This window comes from Lithobates pipiens, unplaced genomic scaffold (assembly GCF_037356315.1).
Source record: "Lithobates pipiens isolate NorthernLeopardFrog02 unplaced genomic scaffold, aLitPip1_a1.2 Scaffold_10, whole genome shotgun sequence".
NCBI lineage: Eukaryota > Metazoa > Chordata > Amphibia > Anura > Ranidae > Lithobates > Lithobates pipiens.
In genome coordinates, this window is record NW_027507686.1 from 100,687,442 (window position 1) to 100,708,484 (window position 21,043).

Genomic DNA, 21,043 nt, shown 5'->3' on the forward strand with positions numbered 1-21,043 from the left:
CTATGGTGAGGCTGCATTGATGGGCACTGACAAGGCTGAGCTGATGGGCACTGGTGAGGCTGCATTGATGAGCAATGATGAGGCTGCATTGATAGACACTAGTAAGGCTGCATTGATGGGCATTGGTGAGGCTGCATTGATGGGCATTGGTGAGGCTGCATTGATGGGCACTGTTGATGGTGAGCTGATTCGTGGATTAATGGGCCACTTGACTAGACTTGCCCCCCAGGCCTAAGGCTGCCAGCCCTCCCCTGGCGGTCTATATATCTATATAACCCACTATGTAATGAAGCTCCTGTGTCCCGTGATGTACTCTCAAGTAAAGGATTTAACAGGTAAGCTGTATATAAAAATCCTATTTTTAATGTTGTTGGCGTTGACCTGTTTTTTTTTTTTGCTTTTTTCCCAAGATGACCATCTTGGCGTTTGTCAAGAGGGTTGAGAGTGCCCAAAGAAAGTGCCTACGGCCAAATCACCCTGAAAGCGCCCGATCTTGTCTGATCTCGGAGGCTAAGCATTGTCGGGCCTGATTAGTAACTGGATGCGAGAACGACTGGGAATACCAGGTGCCGTAGGCTTCTTTTTATGTTGTTGGCGTTGACATGGTTTTTTTTTCCGCTTGTTTCCCAAGGTGACCATCTTGGCATTTGTCAAGAGGGCTGAGAGAGCCCAAAGAAATCTCCTACGGCCACATCACCCTGAAAGCGCCCGATCTCATCTGATCTCAGAGGCTAAGCAGGGTCCGGCCTGGATAGTACCTAATTACAGGTGCTATAGGAATCTTTTTATATTGTTGGCTTTGACCTGTTTTTTTTTCGCTTGTTTCCCAAGGTGACCATTTTAGCATCTGTCAAGAGTTTTGAGTATGTCCGAAGCGGTCGCCTAAGGCCACATCACCCTGAAAGCGCCCGATCTCAGAGGCTAAGCAGGGTTAGGGCCAGATGGGAGACCGCCAGGGTCTATGTTGTTGGCTTTGACCTGTTTTTTTTTCACTTGTTTCCCAAGATGACCATCATTTGTCAAGAGGGTTGAGAGTGTCTGAATAGAACACCTTTGGCCACATCACCCTGAAAGCGTACAATCTCATCTGATCTCAGAGGCCTAGCAGCGTACGGCCTGGTTAATACCTGTATGGGAGACCATCTGTGTATGTTGTTGGCGTTGACCTGTTTATTTTCGCTTGTTTCCCAAGGTGACCATCTTGGTGTTTAACAAGAGGGTTGAGAGTGCCCAAAGAGATCACCTATGGCCCTATAGAGGGTGTAGGTAAGGGCTACAAGAGCGTGGTCAGACCAAGTAATATGGCCGATGGAGGAAGAGCTCACCAAGTGCAGTTGGTCATGTGGAATCAAGAAGAAGTCTATCCTAAAGTATGATTTGTGAGGGGAAGAGCAAAAAGAGTAGTCCCTTTCCCCGGAGTGTTGCAGACGCCAGACATCAACTAATTGGTCATTCAATAAACACTTAGTAATCTGCTTTCTAGAGGAAATGGGGAGCGAGGAGCAAGAGGCAGAAGTGTCAACCCACCTAATATCAACTGGCCCTCCCGAAAGTCACATAATCTGTGCAGGGTAGTTCTGAGGAACGTGTCTTGGTGATCATTGGGAGCGTACACAGTGGCAAATGTAAAAAGGAGCTCTCCAATGTGGCCCCTAAGAAAAAGATATCGACCCCCAGGGTCCACCAGAGAATCCTGGAGAACCCAGGGGAGCCTGCTAGAGATCAGAATGGAGACTCCCTTGGTCTTAGAGGAGGGGTTAGTAGAATGGTAGACCTTAGGCCGCGTACACACGCGGGGACTGTTCGCTCAACTTTGTCCGTCAAACAGCGGACAGTCCGCTCAAAATTAGCATGGACGGACTTGGCCACACACGACGAACGAACAGTCCGCTGAAACCGTGCGCGATGACGTGAACGGCACGTACGACGGGACTAGAAAACGACGTCCTATACACTGCAATGCAAACTTCTGCGTGTAAATCCTTTCTGAGCATGCGCGGAACTTAGTTTGACGAACAAGCCTACACACGAGGGGACTGGACAGTTTTTCGGAATTTCCGAAAAACTTTGTTCAGCAGACTGTCCGCTGAAACTGTCCACTGAAAGCCCACACACGAGCGGACTGTGCGCCGAAACACTGTTCAGCGGACAAAGTTGAGCGAACAGTCCCCGCGTGTGTACGCGGCCTGAGGGAAGGATCTCGACCATAGAAAGGGGAGGCTAGTATTTTTAAAATGTGTTTCTTGTATAAAGGCCACATCAGTACGGAAAGTCTTCAGTTCTCACAGGAGGATCCGCCGTTTTTCAGGGGAGTTCAGTCCCTTAACGTTTAGAGAGGTGACCTTGACTGAGTCTGCCATCGCTCCTCGGGGAGGGGGAGGTGGACGTCAGAGAAAAGCAAAGAAAGTTGAACCAAGGTAGGTATTGGGTAGGTAATGGATGGTGGGAACTAAGGGGGAGAAAGGAAGGGCAAATGGAAGGAAAGGTAAGGGGAAAAAGAGGCCGGGCACCTCAACCCCAGGGGGAGAGGGAAATTAAGGGTTGTCTGCACTCAACAGTACAGGAAGGGTATACTAAAACAGCACAATTATGCTATAGCGCTTACCAGATGTACACTGGGTTTAAAGCGCCGTCCTACTTGGGTTGGTGGGTAGACAGGTCGGAGAGGGAGCCCCCGGATCCCAGTCCCCCCAGTCCTGGCAGTGGTAAATGTCACGTCTGATACCGGTATGCAAATAAAAGACAATCAGTAACATCATAGAACCAAAAAACAATAGTATAATCAAAACCGAGGTTGAGCAGATAACTATCAGCACTGAGGGGTCTCCTTGGCTCGCCCTAAACGTAGGCATGCACGAGGGAGCCCGTCACAACAGAAAAGGCATCACAGAATGGGATACACCACCCCCGTCCCATACCCCAAAAGTACATGCAGCCCCCGAACAAATGCATTTCTCCCTTTGGCAGATTGTCCTCTCCTTACCCCCTCTCCCCCGTCCATGCCCCGGGGGGAAAAGGGGGAGGCAAGGGGGGAAAACGGGGGGAAGGGGTGAAAGGGGGTGGGAAAGGGGGGAGGGAAGGGGGAAAGGAGGGAGGGGAGGGAATGGAAGGAGGGAAGGGGGGGAAGAGGGGGAGGGGGGGAAGGGGGGAGGGAAGGCGGGGAAGCTAGGGAGAGGGGACAAACATGCGGAAATGTCAAGTCCTTTAGCGCACTCACACCAGCAGCCACCCGGACCCCATAAATTTTAACTCCTCCCCTCCATGGTCACCACATCAAGATGAAAGAGGAGCAGCCCTGGTTAGTGCATGGAAAATCCGGCAGGCAAGGGGCTGGGGCCACCGTCCCTCCATCCAATGGGAGACTTCACCCGAGCAGCAGTCCTGGGGCCGCCAATTAGTGTCTCTCCTGCATCGCCATCGGGGGCTGTGTAGAGCATCCAGAGGGAGGCTGGGACCGCCCAAACAGTAAGGGGTAAATCCTCCAGGGGGGTCCAGAGTCAAACTGGAGGGAAGCAGTGTCTCGTACCAATAGGCTCAATAAATAAGTCATCCAGGGTGTTCCCGAAAGCTGCAGAAGGCAATGTCGGCAAAGAGTAGGTGGGGGCCAGAGGGGGGGAGGGGCGCAAACCGGGGTTGGGGACACATATGCGGGAATGTCAAGCCCTTCCAGTACAGCGCACTAAGTATCACTCAGACCCCCCAAAGTGCAACCCCCCCTCTAAGGTCAAGATTCCAGAAGGGAAGATGAGCCGCCCTGGTCTGTACATGAAAGAACCTGCAGCTAAGGGGTTGGGGCCATCATCCCTTCTTACAATGGGAGATGCCACTGGCATGACAGCCCCATGTCCTGTCAAGTGGTGCCCCTCCGACAATGTCGTCGGGGTATATGTGGAGCATCCAGGGGGAGGAAGGGACCACCCAAACAGTGAGGGGTAAAGCCTCCTCCAGGATGATAGCGCTGTCTTGTACAGTTGGTTAATTAGACAAGTCATCCAGTGTGTTCCTGTGAGCAGCGGAAGGAAAGGTTGGTAAGGATTATGAATGGGTGGGGGCAAGGGAGTCCATAAAACTGCCACCAGATGACCGGGGCAGAGAGGGAAAGGGGATGAAAATCAGATCTAGTAGATGTGGGGGGGGGGGTGAGTAGTGTCCCTTATATTACTCACGTTGGCCATCCCTTAAAGCTGAGCGCTCTGCATACCCAGGAAGTTCTTCTGTATAATCTAGCCTATCTGTATACATTAGCCTGTCTTTTGTACACATTAGCCTCTCTGTACCAACTAGCCGGCCCTCTGTATACTCTAGTCCGTCTGTATACACTAGAGAGGCTTGGTTACACAGACGGCTAAAAAAGGGTTTAAGAGGCTTGTGAATGCAGAAGACGGGCTAGTTTATACAGAGAGGCTAAAGTGTACAAAACACAGGCTAGTGTATACAGATAGGCTAGATTAATACAGAAGAACGTCTTGGGTATGCAGAGATGGAGGCTAAGGTATACAGAGAGAGAGGCTAGAGTACGCATACTTGCTAGTGTATGCAGACGGACTAGTGTATACAGAAGACCTTTCTAGTTTATACAGAGAGGCTAATGTGTACAAAAGACAGGCTAGTGTATACAAATAGGCTAGATGATAGATAAGAACGTGCTGGGTATGCAGAGATGGAACCTAGGGTATACAGAGAGGCTAGTGTATGCAGACTTGCTAGTGTATACAGACGGACTAGTGTATACAGTAGACCAGCTAGTTTATACAGGGAGGCTAATGTCTACAGAAGACCGGCTAGTGTATACAGATAGGATAGATAATAGAGCCTAGTGTATACAGAAGAATGGCTAGTGTATACAGAGAGGCTAATGTGTACAGATAGGCTTGTGTATACAGACGACAGTCTGGGGAATTCAGTGAGGCTATTGTATGCAGAGAGGCTGGGACAACGAAACTATTTGTAAAAAGAAGGCAGGCTAGTGTATATAGATTATGGGCACGGAGAGATTAATGTATACAGAAAAGCTAGCGTGTAAAGAAGACAGGACTTTATTTTTTGCTAATGCAACTACTTCTGAATCATGTAAAGCGCTTTTTTCATTCATGCTTTTTTCATTCTTTGGTGCTGTTAAAAGGTCAGTGGTGTGTTGTCAGTGGTGATATCAATGTGACAGTTAATGTGGAGAACTACAAATATGCAAAATAGAGCAAAAGAGTGCTAAGTTTATTTTGTTAAGTCATTGACTGATAGACGTTAAGTAATTGGCCGTTATTGGTTTGGCAGTACATTGTTTATTTTGTTCTGGTAGCACTGAGAAGACTGATATTAGATGAGTGATCTACACATTACGTTTACTTTTGCAGAGAGATACCGGCTAATATCTTAATATGTGCTGCGTGTAAGGTAGAAATAAGATGATTTTGTGTGAGTTGGTTTACCAGGATTTAGAGATAGTAATGTGTTTATTCTAATAATAAATATAGCAAAATTACTCAGATTAATATTGAGACAGTATATACAGGTCGGGTTTAAGTGGAAGTACACGAAATAACAGCAACGACGTGTTTAGGTTTTTATCAATCAGGTTCATTACGTGTCTTTAATCGTGTAGTGAATATACCCCAAATAGAGCATAAGGATGAGAAAGGATAATAACTGGCATAGGATGACATGGCAAAAAGACAAACTGCATTAGAAATGTGAATGTGAATTAGAGATGAAATGTCAATCCCCATTGGTTACTTGCAGGTAACTATTAATATAGTTAACACGGCTACGTACAGCAAAGTGTGAGCTAAGCAGCAAAATATTACTTAATATTGCAGAGATTAAGTATTGCAGTTAAAAAGAGATCAAAAAGTTATCCCGGTAGCACAGAGTGGACTGATATTAGATGAGTGATCGTTGTAGTACAAATTCAGTTTCCTATAGCAGAGAGATACCAGATAAAGGTGAGAAGAGCAATTAAACTGTTCACATCGGTAGCATTGTATTACTCCTAATATGTGCGGCGTGTAAAGAAGCAATAAGATTGTTTTGTATTATCTTAAAATTTGCAGAATACGTAATAAAGGTGAGTAGGTAACCTGGATTTAGACATAGCAAACTCTATAATCGAATTTAGAAAAATTAGAAAGGATAATATTGAGACAGTATATACAGGTCGAGTTTAAGTGGAAATATACAAAGTATCTAGCTTACCTTTACATTGTTCAATAGAGCGTTGCAAAGTGATACCAAGGTAGAATGTCGGAATAGCAATTAGATGAGATGATTGCTGTAATCATGAAATATCAGCAACGACGTGACTAGGTTTCTATCTTTTTTCAGGATCCTTACGTGTCTTTAAGGATGAGAAAGTGTAATAACTGGCAAAGTATGACATGGCAAAGAGACAAATTGCATTAGAGATGTGAGATAGACTTGAAATGTCAATCCCCATTGGTTACTTACATGTAACCATTAATACAGTTAACGCGGCTACATACAGCAAAGCGTGAGCTAAGCAGCTAAAGGGTATACATTGTTTAAGAGTCAATTGTTGTAGCTTGAAAATTTCAACGTGTAAATCGTTCCATAAATTTTGTTACGCACGAAGACGGCTTACACTGACTGTTTTCCGTTTCTAATGGTTATCGGCATATCAGTAACCCTGAACATTAATAGTGATAGACATTAGGATGTATGCTTGATGTGAATGTAAAATAGTTGCATTATGTGTTATTAAATGTAATCAAGCTTTATTGCTATCCTTTGCTACTGCAACCACTACTACATCAAGTAAACCGTCCCACTGCTTTTCTCACATTTTGCTGCTGTTACAAAAATTTATTGCCAGTGTTATATGTTACAAAAGGTTATCAGTGTGACAGTTAATGTGGAGAAGAAGTAATACACAAAATAGAGTCAGAAAGAGAATCCCATTTCATAGAGGTAACGAGAGATGGATGCATTACTCTTAATGTGCAGTGTGTAAAACGTTTTTAAAAGATGGTTTTGTGTGAATTTTGCGTTAACGTAAAATTAGCTGTAGACATTGTAACTATGGTTAGGTTTACAACGATTTAGAGATAGTAATCTCTATAATAGAATAATAAGTATAGCAAAACAAATTAGGAAAATATTGAGGCAGTATATATAGGTCGAGATAAAGTGAATACACAAAAGGGATCAAGGGATAGTTGCAAAGTAATATCATCATTAAGGCAGAATGTCGGAATAGCAATGAGATTAGATGGTTGCAACATAACACGAAATATGAGCACGGCTAAAATACAGAAAAACAGTACATAATTTAAGAGTACAGTAGAATATAGTATAAATTATTTAAGATTAAATTGATTTAGCTTGAAAAAATCTAAGTTTAAATCGTTGAGTAAATCGTTGAGAAAATCGTAAATTTATCAGATGTGTTATCTCGTCTGATTGATGAGATTATTAATCAATGAGATTATGATTAATTTGACAGTTCCATTACACGGTCCTTTTCCACTAGTATAATCGTAATCTAATAACAGTAAATGTTAAAAGTGTATGATGGTTTACATTAGTATGTGGCATTGATATGGATTTTAAAGCGGTACATTAATTTTCTGAAGCATATGGCAGAAAGACGGCTTACACTGCTTTTCTCAGATTTTGCTGCGGTAAAAAGGAATGTTTTGTCACTGTGTTTTAACTGTGACAGTTAGGGTGGAGAAAAAGAAGTAATACAGAAAAGAGAGTCAAACAGTGAAATAAAAACGTTTATTTGCTTGTGTCATGACAGCTGATACTGGTTGAGCAATAAAACTGTTTTATTAAGATGTAAGACTAGTTTTATTCGCTATATATATGCTTTTCAGAGAGTTGTATAATATAGGCGACCAATAGGACATTTAAATGGCTTAATGTTGCAGGGAGGAAGTATCGCTGTTTCAACGGTAGGAGATTGAAAGCTTAGCTTGAGCATGGCCGAAAATTGTTTCGTTAGTCTAAATTTAAAGGATAAGTCGGTACCATTGAGAAAGCTTATATTAGACTAGTTGATCTTTGCATTACACAATTCTATTATTATTATTACTATTACAATCCTAGTGCAGAGAGATACTCAGTTAAAGTCAGAGATACTTAGTTAATGTCAGAAAAGCCATAAAACTGTTTAGCGAGCGATATTTACATTGTTCTTCGTATGTACAGCTTGTCTGGTAGCAAATGGATGGTTTTGTGAACATTTTGCATTACCGTACAATTAGCGGTAGACCTCATCAAAGTGAATAGATTTAACCGGATTTTGAGATAGTATTTCTAATAATAAATAAAGCAAAATAAGTCAGAATGGTGTGTGGTCAGTGGTTATATCAATGTGACAGTTGATGTGGAGAATTACAAATATGCAAAATAGAGCATTAGAACAATAGTCTCTCTGTATAAACTAACACCTCTGTATACACCAGCCTGTCTTCTGTACCCACTAGACTCTCTGTATACTACCCAGTCTTCTGTATACACTGTCAGCTTTGATTTATACCCAAGCCTGTTTTATGTACACACTAGTTTCTCTATATGCACTGTCCTATCTGTATACACTAACATCTTGGTATATACTAGCCTCTCATGTATACTCAAGCCTATCTGCATACATGAGTCTGTATTCTGTATTCACTAGCCTTTCTTCTGTATGCTGTAGTCTTCTATATATACCAGCTTCTCTGTACACCCTTGCATTTCTGTAATAAAGCATCAAGCATACATCCTAATGTCTATCACTATTAATGTTCAGGGTTACTGTTACATTATGCCGATAACCAGTAGAAACGGAAAACAGTCTCTGCTATAGGAAACTGAATTTGTACTACAATGATCACTCATCTAATATCAGTCCAATCAGTGCTACCGGGATAACTTTTACATTTTAGAGTAATGAAATGATTTCTCAGTCATTTTGAGGCTACTAACGCTTCAAATCTCTTTTCAACTTCAATACTTAATCTCTGCAATATTAAGTAATATTTAGCTGCTTAGCTCACACTTTTCTGTACGTAGCCGTGTTAACTGTATTAATGGTTACCTGTAAGTAACCAATGGGGATTGACATTTCATCTCTAATTCACTTTCACATTTCTAATGCAGTTTGTCTTTTTGCCATGTCATCCTCTGCCAGTTATTATCCTTTCTCATTCTCATGCTATATGTGGGGGATATTCACTACATGATTAAAGACACGTAATGAACCTGATTGATAAAAACCTACACACGTCGTTGCTGTTATTTCGTGTATTTCCACTTAAACCCGACCTGTATATCTGTCTCAATATTAATCTGAGTAATTTTGCTATATTTATTATCAGAATAAACACATTACTATCTCTAAATCCTGGTAAACCAACTCACACAAAACCATCTTATTTCTACCTTACACGCAGCACATATTAAGATATTAGCCGGTATCTCTGCAATAGTATCACTCATCTAATATCTTCTCAGTGCTACCAGAACAACAAAAAACAATGTACTGCCAAACCAATAATGGTCAATTACTTAACGTCTATCAGTCAATGACTTAACAAAATAAACTTAGCACTTTTTTGCTCTATTTTGTATATTTGTAGTTCTCCACATTAACTGTCACATTGATATCACCACTGACAACACACCACTGAACTTTTAACAGCACCAAAGAATGAAAAAAGCACTGTAACGCTTTACATGATTCAGAAGTAGTTGCATTAGCAAAAAATAAAGTCATGTCTTCTTTACACGCTAGCCTTTCTGTATACAATAATCTCTCCGTGCCCATAATCTATATACACTAGCCTGCCTTCTTTTTACAATAGTCTCGGTGTCCCAGCCTCTCTGCATACGCTAGCCTCACTGAATTCCCCAGACTGTCTTCTGTATACACAAGCCTATCTGTACACACTAGCCTCTCTGTATACACTAGGCTCAGGGGAATAACATTAGCCTATCTGTATTACCTTGTTTGACTTTTCTGTTTTCTGTTTCTTTTCTAGGCTGTACTTCGCCGTATACCCGAACCATTCTTATTACCCCAGCCTCATTCCAATTATAATAGCCTCACTGTATACCCCAGGCGGTCTTATGTATACCCTAGCTTGTCTTTTATACACCTAGTCTCTCGGTATACCCAGGTCTCGTGTATACGTCTTTATACACTAGCCTCTCTGTGTACCCTATCCTCTCTGTATAATCTTGCCTCTCATTATACCCCAGCCTGTATTCTGTTTACCCAATTTTGTCGTTTATATAAACTAGCCTGTCTACTGTATAACCTAGCTTCTCTTTATACCCCAGCCTCACTGTCAGCTTGTCTCTGTACACTAGCCTCTCTGTTTTCCCTAGTCTCTCTGTATAAAATAGCCTCTCTGTATACACTAGTCTGTCTGTATACTCTAGCAAGTCTGCATACACTAGCCTCTCTGTGTAAAAAAGCCTCTACCTCTGTTTAACCTTCCTGTCTTGTGTACACATTAGCCTCTCTGTATAAACTAGCCGGTCTTCTGTATACACTATTCCGTCTGTATACACTAGCAAGTCTGTGTAACTCAGCCTCTCTCTCTGTATACCCTAGCCTCCATATCTGCATACCCAGGAAGTTTTTCTGTATAATCTAGCCTATCTGTATAAACTAGCCTGTCTTTTGTACAAATTAGCCTCTCTGTAGCCGTTCCTCTGTATGCACGAGCCTCACTGTCTACTCTTGGTTGTCTTTTGTATACACTAGCATCTCTTTATACATTATCTAGTCTTAACTAGTCCGTCTGTATACACTAGCAAGTCTGCATACACTAGCCTTTGTGTAACCCAGCCTCTCTCTCTGTATACCCTAGCCTCCATCTCTGCATACCCAGGACTTTCTTATCTATAATCTAGCCTATTTGTATAAACTAGCCTGTCTTTTGTACACATTAGCCTCTCTGTATAAACTAGAAAGGTCTTCTGTATACACTAGTCCGTCTGTATACACTAGCAAGTATGCATACTCTAGCCTCTCTCTCTGTATACCTTAGCCTCCATCTCTGCATACCTAGGACGTTGTTCTGTATAATCTAGCCTATCTATATACACTAGCCTGTGTTTTGTACACTTTAGCCTCTCTGTATAAACAAGCCCGTCTTCTGCATTCACGAGCCTCTCTGTATACCCTTTTTTTTGCAAATCTTTTTATTAAGATTTAGGCAGTAAACAACAGCAAGCAAACTAACAAACAAAAAAGAACACATACATTGGTCACGACTACAGTTACAGGCGTGGTGTATACAGAGTTGTAATACAAGACAGTTTGGTACATACAGAATATGACGGAGAGTCTAAGGCACCTCATTGGCCACAGATAGCTGACTCCATGTGCAGCAGGACAACTTGGAGTTAAAACATGCTACTCAGACAAACAACATTTCCACTGGTGCAGTTTCCAGTTTACTAGCAAAAGGTAACTTGTTAAGTAGGCTGCGGGTCAGAGGCTGTGGAGGCGTCGGCCAGCCAGCTGGACCAGACCTTGTCATATTTTTGCGGGCAACCCCTATTAACATAGCAGTCTTTGTAAAGAGGCATGCTGCCGTTGACCAATTTTTTCCACAGGGAGAGAGGAGGAGGAGTTGGCTTACACCAGCTGAGGGCTATGACCTTGCGGGCATAGAACAGGAGAAGCCCAACCAGGGTGCGTCGCGCCACAGTGGGAATAATATGATCTATCAGGCCCAGTATGCAAATTTCTATGGAGGGCTGGAGCGATATGGAGGTGGCCTGTGCAATGACCCTCAGTATCTCCTTCCAATAGTCGACAATAGCCGGGCAGGTCCAAAAAATATCAGTGAAGTCCCCCGGTATTGTCCCACAACGCCAACACCCCGGGGGGGAAGCGGGGTTCATTTTGTGCAATCTATATGGGGTGAAATATGCTCGGTGGACCATCTTAAACTGTATTAGCCGGTCTCTCAGGGAGACCAGGGATCTGAAAGGGAAGTCCCACATGTCATCCCAATCATCATTATCAAAGGTGGGAATGTCGCGCACCCATTTGTCTCTGAGTTTTCCCAAGGTAGGGAGGGAGGTCGTTATCAAATGGGAGTAAAGTTTCGAGGTGGGCTTATTTTCACATCTGGACGTGAGGAGGTCCGGACTGGACAACCTGGGGGGGAGACCCGGAGAACTGGCATCTGAAGGCATGGGAGAGTTGTAGATATCTAAAAAAATAGCTCTGCGGGACGTTGAAGTCAGAAATCAACTTGGGGAATGGGGCCAGCGATTGGTCGGAAATTATTTGGTCCGCTGTTTTAACGTTAAACTTAGTCCAAGCATGGGGTTCAGGTAGTTTGTAAAACTGCTCTAGGGTGGGGTTCAACCACAAGGGGGCAGCTGGAGAAAGTGCATTGGCAGGGTATTTTTCAAGTTTAAGTCCTGCCCCCCATGCACGCAACGTGGTGCGCATGGAGGGGGTCAGCGGGTATGTTGCTTTTGGGCCACGATACAGTAAAAATTTCAGCGCTTCCAGTGACTTCACCACCGCCGCCTCAACCAAGGTGGCAGGGTTCGTCCTATCAGGAGTGAGCCACCAAGCCGCAGTAACCAGCTGGGTGGCTAAAAAATATTTGTACAGGTCAGGGCACGCCAGTCCTCCCTGGGAGGACTGACGCGTAAGCGTTTACCATCCATACCTGGGGGACTGGCCCCCCCAGATAAAGGAGGTAAAAAGGCTATGCAGTCGGGAGAAAAATGATTTAGGGATCCATTGTGGGGATTGGCGAAGTAGGTAGAGAAATTTGGGCAGGATTTTCATTTTTATCAGGTTTATCCGCCCTAGCAATGATAGGGGTAGAGATTCCCATGCCTTCAGTCGCAGCCGTGTCTCCTGAACCACTGGGGATAGATTCAGAGGTAAGAAGTCCGAAGCCTGCCTCGAGACCACCACCCCAAGGTACTTGAAGCTCTCCAAACACTGTAGAGGTATATCGGGGGGGGGGGCGGTGTCACTGGCTGCTGGGTCTATAGGGAACAGAAGTGATTTTGACCAGTTAACCTTAAGGCCCGTGATCGTGGAGAATGAGTTCAGAATTTGTAATGCCCCTCTGAGAGAGGAGTCTGCGTCGTTAAGGAAGAGAAGGAGGTCGCCCGCATACAGGGTGACCCTCTCCTCCAGCCAGCCAACACGCAGGCCCCTAATGTGCAGGGAGGTACGTAAGGCCTCCGCCAGGGGTTCCATTGCGATGGCGAACAGGGCCGGAGAAAGAGGGCAGCCCTGTCTCGTGCCCCTGGACAGAGGGAAGGACCGTGAGAGACCCCCCCCAGCTTAATGGCTGATGTGGGGTGCTGGTAGAGCGTCTGTAACCACGCAATAAATACCAAGGGGAACCCCATTCTACGGAGGACTTCCCACAGAAAAGGCCACTCCACAGTGTCGAAGGCCTTCTCTATGTCCAGGGAGGCCACCACCCGGGAACCCTCATTGAAGTGTTGTGCATGGATGTTGGTAAACAGGCGTCTTAAGTTGATGTCAGTGGCTCTATTAGGTATAAAACCGGTCTGGTCCGTCTCTATCACAGATGGCAGTAGGGGCTGTAGTCTCGTAGTGAGCAATTTGGTAAGGATTTTGAAGTCTGCATTTAGGAGGGCGATAGGCCTATATGAGGCGCAGGATGTGGGGTCCTTCGGGGCTTTATGGATTAGTATTATGTGTGCATGGCTCATGGAGGTGGGAAGGGTGCCCTCTGCCAGACAGTGAGTATAGAGCTGGGCCAGCTGGGGGGCAAGAAGGGCCCCGTGGGTTTTGTAGAACTCCATAGGGAGACCATCTGGACCCGGGGATTTTCCTGCAGGAAAGGAGCAAATTGCCCTCTGTACCTCCTCCGGGGTAATGGGCTTCACCAAATTTTCTCTCTCGGCGTCCGAGAGCCAGCCGAGTGCCAGGGGGTCCAGCCAAGGCGCAAGGTCCTGTGGCATGAGATCCGAGGGAAGCACAGAGGTATAAAGGGAACCATAGTATTGCCGAAATGCGTCCAATATGTCTGGGAGAGAGGAGACCGATTCACCCGAAGGGGACACCACACCCTAGTATCACCATCATGGGCAGGTCGTGTTGAGCTAACATTGCCAGGAGGCGACCGTTCCGGTCCCCCTGCTCGAAAAATCTTTGCTTATTGCGGTAAAGATCCAGTCTGGTAAGCTCTGTGAGGTGGAGGTGTAATTCTCGTTTCGCCGCATTAAGGGCTTCAAAACTAGAGTCGGTGGGGTCAGCTGTGTAGGCCTCAGTCTGGGTATCTACCTTGCTCTGTAGCTCAGTCGTGGTGGCAGCTTGCTCTCTACGGATCCCAGCTATGGAGGAAATATAATGACCTCTACTGAAGGCCTTGAATGCGTCCCAAGTAACCCCTGGGGAGGAGGACCCTGCATTAATTTGCCAGTATTCGGCAAGGCGGGCGGGATAGTGTTGGTCAAATCGGCGTGGGAGAGCCAGTGGGTTCCCAGGCGCCAAAGGGCTGAGGTTCGGGAAGTGGGGGAGCGGACATTAAGGAGGAGGGGGCAGTGGTCCGACAGCCCGCTGGGCAAATACGTGGCGTCTAGCACGTATGATAGCATGGCTGGATTGGCAAAAGCTAAGTCGATGCGTGAGGACGTTTTATAGGTGGTGGAAAAGCAGGAGTAGGCCCTAGTCGAGGGGTGTTTCCACCTCCAGACCTCCGTCACTCCCATGGCCTGTGCCCAATTGGGTAGGTCTGAGGATCATTGTTTGGGGGGGACCGGCCTGTATAAGTCTGGGGCTAGAATAGCGTTAAAATCGCCCATAAGTAGCAGCCTAGCGGGGCAGTATGGAGTAACCTTTTCCAGGATAGTGTATAAGGTGGATGCTGAAAAGGGAGGAGGCAGGTATACATTTACCACAATATATCTCGTACCCCAAACTGTGAAAACTACTATCACGTATTTGCCCTGAGAGTCGGTGTGAATCTGCTCCACTGCACAGGGAAAGGATTTGCTGATCAGCACCGAGACCCCCCTGGCATAGGTAGAATAGGAGGCATGAAAGGCTCTCTGGATCCACGGCTTCTTTAGTGCCAACAGTTTGCTGCCCATGAGGTGTGTCTCCTGGAGCAGTATCATATGGGGGGAGTGCAATTTAAGATATTTAAACAGAACTGCTCTTTTAAATTTAAAATTGAGCTCCCGGACATTCCAGGATAGGATATTAAAAGAGGACATGTCACGTGTGGCCATCAGATGGTTCCGTTAATATTGCAAGGAGACGCCCATGGGTGTTAATATCATGTACCAAGAGCCGCCTAGACCCAGAGAGCCCATTGTAGAAAGAGTCATGACCAAACATTAACCATACAAACAAAAAAGTAAATACATAGACAAAAAACAAAAGTACCCTTGGTGACCGCCAGGGGTCAACCCTGCCCATATCTGGTGGCATCCCTGGAAACTGGGGAGCGATCAGATCGGGCCTATACCCAAAAAATAACAATTTAACCCCTTAAACTGTGCACGGCAACAGTGCAATGCCGCGTGTAAGAACGTGTAAAAGTCCTCCAGGGGGAAGTCCGCTGCAGGTTAGCAGCAACACTCCGTGCTAACCCGAGTACCTCGAGTGCGACTTAGAGAACAAAAAAAAAGGGAGAAGAAGGGGAACAGAAAACAAAATACAAAACCCCCCCAAAACAAGGGGGAAATATAGCTTCCACGGTGTATTCCAGCCGGGATGGAGAGGTATATCCCAGGCACAGCTACAATCGTCACCGAGACAAGCCAGAAGGGGGGGGAGCAACAACTTATCTTGTAAAGTTCCGTGTGGATAGCTCACTCAACATAGGAGTTCGCAGACATGTAAGGATGATGGGCCGATACTTGGGCCTGAAATAACATAAGAGTTCAGTGTGTCCATTCATGTTCATTGCCTTCCCCCAGTGAGCCCCAGACAACCCCCGGGCCCCCACGATGGAGTAATACACGCCACCTCAGCACAGCCCAGTAAGCCAGGCATCCGCCTCGGCCGGCGTGTCGAAAAATTTGACAGTGCCCTCGTGCTGGACCCGCAGGCGACTAGGATAGAGCATTCCATATTTAATGTTGCGGTCTCGTAGTCTGCGCCGAACATCAGTGAAGGTCTGTCGTCTTCTCTGTAGATCCGGGGAGAAATCGGGGAACAGCATGATGCGTGCATTACCATATTGCAGATTCGGGTGCTTCCTGGCCTCAGCGAGTATGCGATCTCGATCACGGTAGTTGAGGAAACGCACCAGGAAGGCACGTGGGGGTGCACCCGAGATAGGTCGACCCATCGGAACCCGATGAGCACGTTCTGCCACATACGTAGGGGGGATATCGGTCAGACCAAGTAGATCTTTGAAGAAGGTTTCTGCAAAGTCTGCCGGGTGGTCTCCCTCCGATCCTTCAGGAAGGCCCAGGACCCGAACATTGTTACGACGCATTCGGTTTTCGGCATCATCTGACTTCGCCACTAAAGCTTTAATCGTGTTGTGTAGGTCGGTGAGTTGGTCGGCATGTTGTCCCGTTCGATCCTCCACCTCCGAGATCCGGTGTTCAGATTCCGAGAGACGCCCCCGTATTTTATCCAGATCGTTGCGGATAAGGTTGCACTCCTCTGCCAGGTGATCGATCCGTACCAATAGAGATGTCCTGCTGCTTTCGATTGCTGCTAAGATCATGTTGGTGTCACCTGTGGGAGGCTGGGGTGAGGAGGGCGTGGGAATGTCAGCCGGGGGACCGTCCTCCATGTCAACCAACAAGGCCTGCAGTTTCTGGAGTAAGGCGGGGTCCCCGCGGGGGGATGGGGCTGCAGCCGGTGTCCTGGGCTGTTGCACAGTCTTTGGAGGCTTCTTTGAAGGCATCATAGGGCTCTCGACCGGCAGCAGATCTCTGTAGCCGGAGCAAAGCAAGAGACGGGGACTGTGGAGACAGGAGGGCCAGCAGTTGGTATTATGGCGTAGTAATATGGCTGCTACGTGCAAGGCTGGCAGTGCGGACAATGTCCTGGTGAATCCAAAAAAAAGGGGGGCGGAGCCTCAGTTGTAGATGTTGCGGGCGGCAGTCCAGCCGGGGGGGCAGCTCTGGTGGCAGTGAGCTACAAGGGGAGGAGTCAGGGGGATCAGGATTGTGCACAGTACGGCTGGGTGGAGCAAGATGGACACTGCACGTGGCACCGGAGTCAGGGAGGAAGGCCACAAAAGGTCTGGAAGTGGAGGCTGATGCCCAGCACTGCGGGCAGGCCAGGGTGTCCTTAGAAGGAGTCCGGAGCAAGTGCAGAGGAGGCAGGAGATCCCCCGGGTGTAGCAAGATGGCCGCCAAGTGTCCGGCTGGAGCCACAGAGCGCTGTGCAGGAGGGCCAAAGCACGGGCTGCAGAGGGGTTATGGCACTGAGGGAGGCTAAGAAGCTGAGAACAGGCCCAGGGTGTCCAGGAGGCTAGGGGTGGATTCCAGGCCGCAGCCGGTTGTACCAAGATGGCCGCCGGACCGGGTGCAGGGCCCAAGACTAGGCCCAGCAAAACAGCGGTTGGAGCAGGAGGATGGAGGGTTGGCAGGGTGGCAGCGATCGTGTCCCAGCAACCGACGCCGGCCGCTGTCCGGCGGCCGGTGGTGTAGGAAAATCCGGTAGGCTGGAGGCTCTACTAGGCCGCACTAGGCCACACCAGGCCGCGGCCTTGACGGGCGGCACTGGGGGTCCCGCAGGCCACGAGGCCCCACCGGAGGTGCAGGGAAGCTGGCTGGAGGACAAGGGGGGGTCCCTTACCGCACCGCTGGTCCAGGAAAGGAGCTGCTTGCAGAGCACAGGCCTGGAAGATGGCGGCTGCCACTAGCACGCAGGCTCCCAGCCGATTGCGGGTCAGAATCCGCCCAATGGAGCCACGGACTGCAACAGGCCACGGAGCAGAGCAAGGAGGTAGGGCCTCCGGCCGTTTTAGGGCTTTGAAAAAGAAGGATTGAGAAGGATTGAGTTCAGGATGTCAGGAGTTCTCCACTTAGACGTCCGTCGCCTTTCACATCCGGACACGCCCCCCTCTGTATACCCTTGGATGTCTTTTGTATACACTAGCTTCTCTTTATACATTAGCTCTCTGTATACCCAAGCCTCTCTATATACACTAGTCCGTCTGTATACACTAGCAAGTCTGCATAAACCACCCTCTCTGTGTAACCCAGCCTCGCTCTCTGTATACCCTAGCCTCCATCTCTGCATACCCAGGGCGTTCTTCTCTATAATCTAGCCTATTTGTATACACTAGCCTTTCTTTTGCACACATTAGCCTCTCTATATAAACTAGCCAGTCTTCTGTATACACTAGTTCGTCTGTATACACTAGCATACTCTAGCCTCTCTCTCTCTGTATACCCTAGCCTCCATCTCTGCATACCCAGGACGTTCTTCTGTATAATCTAGTCTATCTGTATACACTAGCTTGTCTATATATACTAGCCGGTCCTCTGTATACACTAGTACGTCTGTATACACTAGCAAGTCTGTGTAACCAAGCCTGTCTAGTGTATACATACGGACTAGTGTATACAGAGGACCTGCTAGTTGATACAGAGAGGCTAATGTGTACAAAAGACAGGCTAATGTATACAGATAGGCTAGATTATACAGAAGAACGTCCTGGGTATGCAGAGCGCTCAGATTCAAGGAATGGCCGACGTGAGTAATATGAGGGACACTCCTCACCCCCCCACCTACCACCTTTCATCCCCTTTCCCTCTCTGCCCCGGTCATCTGGTGGCAGTTTTATGCACTCCCTGGCCCCCACCCATTCATAATCCTTACCGACCTTTCCTTCCGCTGCTCACAGGAACATACTGGATGACTTGTCTAATTAACTAACTGTACAAGACAGCGCTATCCTCCTGGAGGAGGCTTTACCCCTCACTGTTTGGGTGGTCCCTGCCTCCCCCTGGATGCTCCACATATACCCCGACGACATTGTCGGAGGGGCACCACTTGACAGGACATGGGGCTGTCATGCCAGTGGCATCTCCCATTGGAGGAAGGGATGATGGCCCCAACCCCTTGGCAGCAGGTTCTTTCATGTACAGACCAGTTCCGCTCATCTTCCCTTCTGGAATCTTGACCTTAGAGGGGGGAGTTGCACTTTGGGGGGTCTGAGTGATACCTAGTGCGCTGTACTGGAAGGGCTTGACATTCCCGCATATGTGTCCCCTCCCCCTGGTTGCGCCCCTCTCCCCCCCCCTCTGGCCCCCACCTACTCTTTGCCGACATTGCCTTCTGCAGCTTTTGGGGACACCCTGGATGACTTATTTATTGAGCCTATTGGTACGAGACACTGCTTCCCTCCAGTTTGACTCTGGACCCCCCTGGAGGATTTACCCCTTACTGTTTGGGCGGTCCCAGCCTCCCTCTGGATGCTCTACACAGCCCCCAATGGGGATGCAGGAGAGACACTAATTGGCGGGCCCCAGGACTGCTGCTCGGGTGAAGTCTCCCATTGGATGGAGGGATGGTGGCCCCAGCCCCTTGCCTGACGGATTTTCCATGCACCGACCAGGGCTGCTCCTCTTTCATCTTGATGTGGTGACCATGGAGGGGAGGAATTGAAATTTATGGGGTCCGGGTGGCTGCTGGTGTGAGTGCGCTAAAGGACTTGACATTTCCGTATGTTTGTCCCCTCTCCCTAGATGCCCCTCCTTCCCTCCCCCCTTCCCCCCCTTCCCTCCTTCCCTTCCCTCCCTCCTTTCCCCCTTCCCTCCCCCATTTCCCTCCCCCTTTTGCCCCTTCCTCCCTTTTTCCCCCCTTCCCTCCCCCTTATCCCCTGGGGTGTGGACGGGGGAGAGGGGGTAAGGAGAGGACAATCTGCCAAAGGGAGAAATGCATTTGTTCGGGGGCTGCATGTGTACTTTTGGGGTATCAGACGGGGGGTGGTGGATCCCATTCTGTGATGCCTTTTCTGTTGTGACGGGCTCCCTCATGCATGCCTACGTTTAGGGCGAGCCGAGGAGACCCCTCAGTGCTGATAGTTATATGCTCTACCTCGGTTTTGATTATACTATTGTTTTTTGGTTCTATGATGTTACTGATTGTCTTTTATTTGCATACCGGTATCAGACGTGACATTTACCACTGCCAGGACTGGGGGGACTGGGATCCGGGGGCTCCCTCTCTGACCTGTCTACCCACCAACCCAAGTAGGACGGCGCTTTAAACCCAGTGTACATCTGGTAAGCGCTATAGCATAATTGTGCTGTTTTAGTATACCCTTCCTGTACTGTTGAGTGCAGACAACCCTTAATTTCTCTCTCCCCCTGGGGTTGAGGTGCCCGGCCTCTTTTTCCCCTTACCTTTCCTTTCATTTGGCCTTCCTTTCTCCTCCTTAGTTCCCGCCATCCATTTCCTATCCAATACCTACCTTGGTTCAACTTTCTTTGCTTTTCTCTGACGTCCACCTCCCCCTCCCTGAGGAGCGATGGCAGACTCAGTCAAGGTCACCTCTCTAAACGTTAAGGGACTGAATTCCCCTGAAAAACGGCTGATCCTCCTGTGAGAACTGAAGACTTCCCGTACTGATGTGGCCTTTATGCAAGAAACACATTTTAATAATACTAGCCTCCCCTTTCTATGGTCGAGATCCTTCCCTAAGGTCTACCATTCTACTAACCCCTCCTCTAAGACCATGGGAGTCTCCATTCTGATCTCTAGCAGGCTCCCCTGGGTTCTCCAGGATTCTCTGGGGGACCCTGGGGGTCGATATCTTTTTCTTAGGGGCCACATTGGAGAGCTCCTTTTTACATTTGCCACTGTGTACGCTCCCAATGATCACCGAGACACGTTCCTCAGAACTACCCTGCACAGATTATGTGACTTTCGGGAGGGCCAGTTTATATTAGGTGGGTTGACACTTCTGCCTCTTGCTCCTCGCTCCTCATTTCCTCTAGAAAGCGGATTACTAAGTGTTTACTGAATGACCAATTAGTTGATGTCTGGCGTCTGCAACACTCTGGGGAAAGGGACTACTCTTTTTGCTCTTCCCCTCACAAATCATACTTTAGGATAGACTTCTTCTTGATTCCACATGACCAACTGCACTTGGTG

At 47.4% G+C, this 21,043-nt stretch overlaps 1 pseudogene; it reads left to right on the forward strand.

The window, feature by feature from the left end:
- Positions 1-459: 459 nt before the first annotated feature.
- Positions 460-578, forward strand: LOC143943071 (5S ribosomal RNA; annotated as a pseudogene).
- The last annotated feature ends 20,465 nt before the right edge of the window (positions 579-21,043 follow it).